The sequence below is a fragment of the Blastomyces gilchristii genome (assembly GCF_000003855.2).
Source record: "Blastomyces gilchristii SLH14081 genomic scaffold supercont1.16, whole genome shotgun sequence".
Lineage (NCBI taxonomy): Eukaryota > Fungi > Ascomycota > Eurotiomycetes > Onygenales > Ajellomycetaceae > Blastomyces > Blastomyces gilchristii.
Genome location: NW_003101667.1, coordinates 799034 through 809042, shown reverse-complemented (window position 1 = coordinate 809042; position 10009 = coordinate 799034).

Sequence of the window (10009 nt, the reverse complement as noted above, 5' to 3'; positions counted from 1 at the left end):
ACTTCTTCTTCTTCTTTGAATAGAAGAAAACATATGCTCAAGCAGCTGAATCTGCTGTCTCTAACCTGCTGTCTCAAAACCAGTTCATATTTCTGTGAATATTGAGAAAGAATACTGCTCATGCCTCTATTCATAGAAAAGTGGAAAAGAAAATACAAAAAGAGAAAAACTTCCAAATCTTCAGAAATAGAAGACTTATTCTCAAAGTCTCAAACTAGGATATTCTGCAAAGAAACAAGCTAAACTCAAATCTCATTTTCAGAATCAGAAATGAAATTAATCAGCAGTTCTTTTCTCAGTTGATGACTGATATTGAAGTTCAAAAACCAGTTATAGCTTCAATTGAGCCATCATTCTTTGAAAACTCCATCATTCTGACTACAATGTCTGAATTCAGTGCTGAATTCCTTATTCAGAATGAGAATCTCTGAAAGTCAGCAGTAGAATCTTTGCTAAACACAACAATTCTATCTGAAAGAGATGAAAAGTGGGACAAATTCATTCTTCATGATATTCCAGTTGAAATTTTTGACTGTGAAGAAGGAATGCTACTTCTCATAAATGAATTGAAAGAATACAACTCTATTCAACTGAGAAAGGAGCCTGTATGACTAAATTCAATTGAGTTCAGACAAAGCAGGAGAAATGCCTCTGTTCTAATATATATAAAAACACTTGAACAGTCAAAGATCTCTGAAGTAAGAGTAGCAGGTTTGAAAATGAGAGTTCATGAATACAAAGACTTGAGAATGAATCTCAAAGCTCAAACACAGTGTTCAAACTGTCAAAGATATGGACACTTTGCAATCTCATGTTTTAGAGACTCAAAATGTGCATTCTGTGCCAGAGATCATAAAACTAGTGAGCATAAATGTGAAACATGCTTAAAAAGAGGTGAAATTTGTCAACATACTCTGCTTAAGTGCTCTAATTGCAAAGAAAAACATGCATCTAGCTCAAAAGAATGTATGTTTGCTTCTAGAACTCAAAAGAACTGGAGAAAAGATGAAGCTCAAAGTCAATCTAGAACTGAAGAGAAGAGTCAAGTCAGTAAACTCACAACTGCAAGCTCAAAAAGAAGAAACTCTCAATTATCTAAGTCTTCAAACTTCAATTCTCCAGTGAAATGTAAACAGAATTTGAATTCTCAAACTTCTGTTAAGATTAGAGAATTGAGAAATGACTCTGATGATAAACTAGATATAATGCAAGCAGTTGAGATTCCTACTTTTCAGAACAGTTATAATCTACTATCTGATAATAGTGATTAGATTCTTCTCTACTCTCTTTTAGTATGAATATACAACAAAAACAACAAAAAAAGTTTAAAAACTCTTCAAAAATCACATTTATTCAAAATAATGTGGATAGAAACTCAAATTGCATTTATTCTTGTCTTCAGATTGCATTTAAACAGAAAGTTGATTTTGTACTGCTTCAGGAGCCGAATTTTGATGCTGAGCAAAAATATGTCATTTCTCATTCAAGCTACTACTGCTTTTTATCTCAAAAGTCTGAGATAAAGTCAAGAGTAGTGATCTATGGAAGAAAGAGATCAAGATATTAATTTAATCTAAGATTTGATATCATGTCTGACCCTGATATTCTGGTGGGTGATATTATAGATAAAGAAAATGAGTTTGATACTATACAGCTCATAAATATCTATAATGAAAAGTCATTGAAGGAAAATAACAATATCTGGACAATTGATAGAGGATTTCTGAACATAACTTCATCAAGAAACTCTATAATTGCAGGAGATTTCAATGCACATCATCCCTGATGGAATTCAGAATGCAAGAGAGCAGTGAGAGCTGATAATCTGATTGAATGAACCTTTAAGCATTCAATAGATTTGGTTAATAAGTCTGATCAACAAACATTCTTTAGAAAAGGCATGAAACAGAAGTCTATTATAGATCTAACATTCATGTCATAAAATCTAATGAAAAGAAGACTTGTAAACTGGTTTATTGATTCAAATGAGACATCAGAATCAGGTCATGAGATTATTCAATTTGATATTGAACTGAGTGAAAAACAAATGAGTGAAAATCCTCTTCTCTCTAATCAGTATAACTTTGAAAAAGCTGATTGAAAAGCAGTTGAAGAAAGTATAAAACTGTTAAAATCTGAAAGACAGAATGAGCTATATTGAAATTCTGATCAAGATATCTCAAATGAAATGCTTGAGAATAGAGTGAAGCTTATTACATCTATTATTCTAACAAGTGTTAGAGATAATATTTCAAAAAGAAAATCTTCTGAGTATTCAAAACCTTGATGAAATGAGAATATCTCATCTAAAAGAAAAGAATTAGCTACTGCTAGAAGAGATTGGAAGAATGATGTAATATCTGATGAAGAGTTCAAAGCTGTCAGAAATGAATATTTTTCAGATATTAAAAGAGCTAAAACAGACTGCTGGAATAAATTTCTTGAAGAAGCACAAGGAAAGGAAGTTTTTAAAGCTTTTAACTATACTACAACAAGAAGTGTAGCAAAACTTCCAGCTCTAGAATATGAGTTTCAGAATGAATCATATACAGCAAACTCTTTTGAGGAAAAATGTCAAGGTTTCATGAGAATTCTCTTTCAGAACTCATCAGATTCAGATTCAGATTCAGAGGAAGAGAATATATCACTTCTCAACTACATTGATGAAAATGACTGGGAATGGCCTGATCTTACACAAGATGAATTAGAGTCAGCTATCTTCTCAAGTTCTGTTAAAACTGCTGCAGGTCCTGATTCAATTAATCACTTGATTATTCAAAATACATATTCCTACTTAAAGAATGAGTATTTTGAGCTCTTTTTCAATCTCTTGAAAAATGGATATTATCCTGAATGCTGAAGAGAAGTCACTGAAGTGATTCTTGCAAAACCTAATAGAAAAACTTCAATTCCTAAGTCATATAGAGTAATATCTCTATTGAACTGCCTAGGAAAGGTTTTCGAAAAGATAATAGTTACTCAACTATCTTTTATAAGCTCTATAGATGATTCTCTTTTATTCAGTGAACAAATGAGAGGTAGAAAACAGTGTTCTGCAATTGACACTGTTCTCTCAGTTGTTCATGATATTCAAATAGCAAAGTATGAGAGTCTGATCTCAACTGCAGTTTTTATTGATATAAAAGAAGCATTTGATCATGTTTCAAAGTCAAAGTTAATTCAGACATTGAAGATATTAAAACTGCCACTTTCTCTAATAAAATGAGTTAACTGTTTTATGTCTAAAAGAATTATACAACTCTTCTTTGATGGAATGAAACAAGACAAGACTGAGATAAAAATAGAAGTATTACAGGGGTGTTCAATCTCACTCATTTTATTTACAATATACACTGCATATCTATTCAAAAATAGAAATATGAGAATAGTGTGATCTCTGAGTTATGTGGATGATATTGGTCTAGTCTACAGCTCAAAAACTATCAAAGAGAATTTGAAAGTAATTGAAGAAGCTGCAAAGGAAATCTTTGTTAGAGCAGATATCAATCAAATTCAATTTGATATGAATAAAACTGAGTTAATTCATTTCTTTTCTAGATTCAATGAGAAAGAACTATCTCTAACTCTTTTAAATAGAGAGATTAAACCCAGTGTAAATGTCAAATGATTAGGAGTATGGTTAAACTCCAAGTTGAATTTTAAATATCACATTCAACAGAGAACTGTCAAGACAGAAAGACTATTGAACAACATAATCAGACTATCAAATACAGAGAGAGGTCTATTCTTTCAGGCTATGAGACAGTTATATATAGCCTGTATTACATCAGTAGCTGATTATGAAGTTCAAGTTTGGTGGAATAATCAAGGGAATTTCACTGAACTCTTTCAAAGTTTGCAAAACAGAGCCTTGAGAAGAATTCTGGGAGCATTCAAATCATCTCCTATTAAAGTAATGGAAATTGAAGCTTCAATTCCTCCTCCTGCTATTAGATTTGAAAAGGCCTGTATGAACTATGCTCTGAGAGTTGTAAAGATGAGCTCAAATCATATAATCAGAGAAAGAGTCTCTTCCTCATTTCCACCAGTTAACTCTGAAAATGAACTGGATTGGAATAGATTTCTTGATTGAAATGAAAATAATTCTTCAAAGAAAATGTCTTCTCAACTATACAGACTATGCTCTCTGATTAAAAATCAATTTTCTTCTTTAAATATTGAAAAAGTTGATCATGAGAAGTTATCTCTCTGGAGAAAAAAGCTTGAATCTCTTATAGACTTACAAATAAGTGAACTATCAAAAGAGAAAGAATATGAACAGCATTTGAAGAGAACTTCTACAATCAATATAAAAGACTCTATTCTGATTTATTCAGATGACTCAAAAAATGAGAACTTGAATAGATTAGATGCAGGCATTGCTTATACTGAAGATAATATTAATTTTATCTCAGATTTCTGGAATCTAGGCTCTGAATGTGAAGTCTTTGATGCTGAACTATTTGTAATAGTGAAAGCTTTCAAACTCATTGAAATAAAATCTCATAAAAGAGGAAATTGTTTGAAAGAGGCATGGATATTCTCTGATAGTCAAGCTGCTTTAAAAAGACTTAGAAATAGTCAGATTCATAATAATCAAATGAATCTTGAACTGATCTTAAACTCTGTTTTAAAAATTCAAAAGAGAAGAATATCAAAGCTGAGAATTCATCTGCACTGGGTTCCTGCTCATATGAATATTCATGGCAATGAATTGGCTGATTCAGCTGCAAAAAAGGGTGCAGAATTAAGCAGATCTATTCAAAAAATTGTGTCCTGGTCTTTTATAAAGAGAAAAATAAAAGAATCTTGTTTAGACAAGTGGAATGAAAGCTGGCAGAAACAAAAGAAGAGTATATATTATTCAAGATTTGAAACAAAACCCAAGTGGAAATCTTGTTCAATTAAATGTAAAAAGAAAATATTCTCATCTATAATACAGCTGAAACTAGGACATGGCTATTTCAAATCTTATATACAAAGATTTGATGATAGATTTGACTCAATAGAATGCTCATTCTGCAATACAAATGAGAACCCTGAGCATATTATAATGCACTGTGCATTATATAATAGTCTCAGAGCCAGATTGAAAGAGAAGTATGATCTAAATCAATTGAATATGAGATTCTTATTCTCAACTGAGACAGGAATTAAATACTTAATAGACTTTCTATCAGAAACTCAAGCAGCTATGAGAAAATGGCTAAATTCAGAATTATCTGAATATGAAGAGAAGGAAATCAATCAGATATAGTCTGTTAAAACAGCTATACACTCTCTTTTAATAATTTGTTTTGTTATAGTCTCTCTTTACTTTATCTTTTTCTGTATCTTTTCCTTTCAATTTCTTTCTATCTATCTATTTAATGTGTCTATCTTTGAGACTATGTTCTTTCTCTCTTTTCTTTTGTCATGATATTGTCAAATGGTTTCAAAGTATTAAAAGATGTTAAAACACTGCAATTTGTAAACAGTTTTTGTATTCTGAGCTGGAATTTTCTGATTTTGCATATCTGAAATTGATGAATGTACAATAGTTAACTTTACAGACATAGAAAACACCCTGAGAACTAAAGTTCTCAGGTAGATGTCATAGTCTCTGACTGCATACATCTATAATTGAAGAATAATAATAATAATAACTGAATTTTGATGCTGAGTAAAAATACATCATTTCTCATTCAAGCTACTACTACTTTCTATCTCAAAAGTCTGAGATAAAGTCAAGAGTAGTAATCTATAAAAGAAAGAGATCAAAATATTAATTTAATCTAAGATTTGATATCATGTCTGATTCTGATATTCTGATGAGTGATACTATAGATAAAGAAAATAAGTTTAATACTATACAGCTTATAAATATCTATAATAAAAAGTCATTGAAGAAAAATAACAATATCTGAACAATTAATAGAGAATTTCTGAATATAACTTTATTAAGAAACTCTATAATTATAGAAGATTTCAATGCACATCATTTCTGATGAAATTCAGAATATAAAAGAGTAGTAAAAGCAGATAATCTGATTGAATGAATCTTAGAGTATTTAATAGATCTAGTTAACAAGTCTGATTAATAAACATTCTTTAGAAAAGGCATAAAACAGAAATCTATTATAGATCTAATCTTCATATCACAAAATCTAGTTGAAAAAAGACTTGTAAACTGATTTATTAATTTAAATGAGAGATCAGAATGAGATCATGAGATTATTTAATTTAATATTGAACTGAGTGAAAAATAAATGAGTGAAAACTCTCTTCTCTCTAAGCAGTATCACTTTGAAAAAGCTGATTGAAAAGCAGTTGAAGAAAATATAAAACTGTTAAAATCTGAAAAGCAGAGTGAGCTATATTGAAATCTCAGTCAAGATATTTCAAATGAAATACTTGAGAATAGAGTAAAGGTCATTACATCTATTATTCTAACAAGTGTTAGAGATAATATTTCAAAGAAAAAGTCTTCTAAGTATTTCAAACCTTGATGAAATGAGAATATCACATTTAAAAGGAAACAATTAGCTACTGCTAGAAGAGATTGAAAGAATGATATAATATCTGATAAAGAGTTCAAAGCTGACAGAAATGAATATTTTTCAGATATTAAAAGAGCTAAAACAGACTGCTGAAACAAATTTCTTAAAGAAGTATAAGAAAACAAAGTTTTTAAAGCTTTCAAATATATTAAAATAAGAAGTGTAGCAAAACTTCCAGTCTTAGAATATAAGTTTCAGAATGAATTATATACAGTAAATTGTTTTAAGAAAGAATGTCAAGTTTTCATGAGGGTTCTCTTTCAAAACTCATCAGATTCAGATTCAGAGAAAGAGAATATATCACTTAATAACTATATTGATAAAAATGACTGAGAATGATCTGAGCTTATATAAGATGAATTAAAGTCAGTTATCTTCTCAAGTTCAGTTAAAACTGCTACAGAGACTGATTTAATCAATCACTTGATCATTGAAAATACATATTTCTACTTAAAGAATGAATATTTTGAGCTCTTTTTCAATCTCTTAAAAAATGAGTATTATTCTGAATGCTGAAGAGAAGTCACTGAAGTGATTCTTATAAAATCTAATAGAAAAAGTTCAATTTCTAAGTTATATAGAGTAATATCTCTATTGAACTGTTTAGAAAAGATTTTAGAAAAGATAATAGCTACTCAACTCTTTTTTATAAGCTCTATTAATGATTCTCTTCTATTTAGTGAATAAATAAGAGATAGAAAACAATGCTCTGCAATTAATACTGTGACCTTAGTTATTCATAACATTCAAATAGCAAAGTATGAAGATCTGGTCTCAACTGCAGTTTTTATTAATATAAAAGATACATTTGATCATGTTTCAAAGTCAAAGTTAATTCAGACTTTAAAGATGTTAAAAATGTCACTTTCTCTAATAAAATGAGTTAACTGTTTTATATCTAAAAGAATTATACAACTATTCTTTGATGACATGAAATAAGACAAGACTAAGATAAAAATAGAAGTACTGTAAGAATCTTCAATCTTACTCATTTTATTTATAATATACACTGTATATCTATTCAAGAATAGAGACATGAAAATAGTGAGATCTTCAAGTTATATGAATGATATTGATCTAGTCTACAGTTTAAAAACAATTAAAGAGAATTTAGAAGTGATTGAAAAAGCAGTAAAGAAAATCTTTGTTAGAGCAGATATTAATTAAATTAAATTTAATATAAATAAAACTGAGTGAATTCATTTCTTTTCTAGATTCAATGAGAAAGAACTATATCTAACTCTTTTAAATGGAGAGATTAAACTCAGTTTGAATGTCAAATAATTAGAAGTATGGTTAAACTTCAAGTTAAATTTTAAATATCATATTCAACAAAGAACTATTAAGATAGAAAGACTATTAAATAGCATAATCAGATTATTAAATACAGAGAGAGATCTATTCTTCCAGACTATGAGACAGTTATATATAGTCTGTATCATCTTAGTAGCTGATTATGAAGTTCAAGTTTGATGAAATAATCAAGAAAATTTCACTGAACTCTTTCAAAGTCTGTAAAACAGAGCTTTGAGAAGAATTCTGAGAGTATTCAAATCATCTTCTATTAAAGCAATGAAAATTGAAGCTTCAATTCTCTCTTCTGCTATTAGATTTGAAAAGGCCTGTATGAACTATACTCTGAGAGTTATAAAGATGAGCTTAAATCATATAATCAGAGAAAGAGTCTCTTCTTCATTTTCATCAATTAACTCTGACAATGAACTGAATTGAAATAGATTTCTTGATTGAAATGAAAATAATTCTTCAAAGAAAATGCTCTCTCAACTATACAGACTATACTCACTAATTAAAAATCAATTTTCTTTATTAAATATTGAAACAGTTGATCATGAGAAGATATCTCTCTGAAGAGAAAAGCTTGAATCTCTTATAGACTTGTAAATAAGTGAACTATCTAAAGAGAGAGAATATAAACAACATTTAAAGAGAATTTCTATAATTAATATAACAGACTCTATTCTGATCTATTCAGATAGCTCAAAAAATGAGAATTTGAATAGATTAGACACAGACATTGCTTATACTCAAGATAATATCAATTATATCTCAGATTTATGAAATTTAGACTGTGAATCTGAAGTCTTTGATGCTGAACTATTTACAATAGTGAAAGCTTTCAAACTCATTGAAATAAAATCTCATAAAAGAGAAAATAGTTTAAAAGAGATATGAATATTCTCTGATAGTCAAGCTGCTTTAAAAAGACTTAGAAATAGTCAGATTGATAATGATCAAATGAATCTTGAACTGATTTTAAACTCTGTTTTGAAAATTCAAAGAAGAAGAACATCAAAACTGATAATTCATCTGCTCTGAGTTCCTGCTCATATGAATATTCATGGCAATGAATTGGCTGATTCAGCTGCAAAAAAGAGTTCAGAATTAAGCAGATCTATTCAAAAAATTGTGTCCTGGTCTTTTATAAAAAGAAAGATAAAAGAATCTTGTTTAGATAAGTGAAATGAAAGCTGGTAGAAATAAAAGAAGAGTATACATTATTCAAGATTTAAAACAAAACTCAAGTGAAAATCTTGTTCAATTAAATGTAAAAAGAAAATATTCTCATCTATGATTCAGCTGAAACTAGAATATGACTATTTCAAATGTTATATACAAAGATTTGATGATAGATTTAATTCAATAGAATGCTCATTCTGCAATGTAAATGAAAATCATGAGTATATTATAATATACTGTGCATTATACAATAGTCTCAGAGTCAGATTGAAAGAGAAGTATAATCTAAATCAATTAAATATAAGATTCTTATTCTCAACTGAGACAGGAATTAAATACTTAATAGACTTTCTATCAGAAACTCAAGCAGCTATAAGAAAATGATTAAATTCAGAAATATCTGAATATGAAGAAGAGAAAGTTGATCAGATATAGTCTGTTAAAACAGCTATACACTATCTTTTAATAATTTGTTTTATTATAGTCTCTCTTTACTTTACTTTTTCCTTTCTATTCTTTTCTATCTATTTATTTAATGTGTCTATCTTTAAGACTATGTTCTCTTTTCTTTTGTCATGATATTGTCAAATGGTTTTAAAGTATCAGAAGATGTTACAATACCGCAATTTGTAAACAGTTTTTATATTCTGAGCTGAAATTTTCTGATTTTACATATCTGAAATTGATAAATGTATAATAGTTGACTTTATAGATATAGGAAAAACTCTGAAAACTAAAAGTTCTCTGATAGATGTCATAGTCTCTGACTGCATACATCTATAATTGAAGAATAATAATAATAATAATAATAATCAACCCCCCTTCCAATATGATAATGAAGACGTTGTATAATTATATATTTTCATGTTTAACAAGTTTAGTTCTGCTGAATACACCTATCAGACCTATGATAAGAAACTTCTCACAATCATCCACCATCTAGAAGAATAAGACTCCGAACTCTAAAGTGTCTTCAAATTTAAGATACTCAC